The sequence below is a fragment of the Macrosteles quadrilineatus genome, unplaced genomic scaffold (genome assembly GCF_028750875.1).
Source record: "Macrosteles quadrilineatus isolate MER2022 unplaced genomic scaffold, UCM_ALF_1.0 Scaffold_14__1_contigs__length_3811126, whole genome shotgun sequence".
Classification (NCBI taxonomy): domain Eukaryota; kingdom Metazoa; phylum Arthropoda; class Insecta; order Hemiptera; family Cicadellidae; genus Macrosteles; species Macrosteles quadrilineatus.
This window is the reverse complement of record NW_026542607.1, coordinates 2,882,813-2,883,964: the sequence shown is the minus strand read 5'-3', so window position 1 is coordinate 2,883,964 and position 1,152 is coordinate 2,882,813.

The window sequence follows — 1,152 nt, the reverse complement described above, 5'->3', positions numbered from 1 at the left end:
ACTGTGATATTTTTTTAATAAAACCTTATATTTATTTTATATTGAAGTTTTTTTTCTGAAACCTGCATAAACAGCTGTAATGTGTAAATGTTGAAATATTTTGTTTTATTGGGATTTCAGTGAATAAACAAAAATAAAGATAAGGTATGAAATAATACATTTGTTTTATTTTGAAGAATAGGTCAAAGTGAACTCAAAGAGATCAAAGAAATTAAAAGTACAAGGTGGTTTTCCATTCTGGGATTTTTGTGGGCTAAGAAACTGCTTAGTAAACCTAACTAGGAGTGAGGTGAAGCCTTCATGAAGCTCAGCAAGAGTATTCTCGGGAGTTTTATTGGACTTGTAACAGGCCTCAGATTAAAGTAACTTTGAAAGCTCCCAACTCATATGAATTTAAGTTTGTGTGGGACTTCTCACCTTTGTGTAAGTTGGAATTGTGTAGGAAGAATCTTATGCTTTGTTGGGTGCCTGGACTCTCAGGCATTGAAAGTAACAAAGCTACTGACAAACTGACAAATGTTGGTTCAGTAGCAACTCTGTATGGGCCACAACCTTTCTGTGGCATCTCACGTAAGTTTGTGTGCACCTCCATCATGTCATAGGTCACTGCATTACAAGGTAGACGATTTCCTAAAGCACCTAATAAGTAAGCTTACACACACCTTCAAACCGGGTTGCCTCAAACATTCTGAGGCTGGATAGGGGAAGAATTAGACTAACAGTAGAACTGATTACTGGACAGGGTCAGTTCAGAAAACATATGCAACAGGTTTGTATGATGGTGCACCATTGTGCAGGAAATGCTACAGATTTGCGGAAACGCCGATAACCTGCTCTTTGAGGTAAGATGGAGTAGTTGTTTTACATGAATAACGATAAATATTAAAGAAGCACGCATTCAAAGATTTAGGCGTTATTGTAGCTTTGACACCATCATTTTAAGGAGAAACTGATTGATAGACTGCAACCATTTATCAGGTTGTAGTTTTAAATATCCAAGCATATGGTCTAACTTATTGAGGTACAAATTTATTCGTAAAGCTCAGATGAAGTGCTTTGTAGTTATCAGGAGTTAAGGTGGTTTACCCCAAGAGGATCAAGTGCTTTAGTAGCAACTAGGAATAAGGATAGATTCTACATTGAAACCATCAG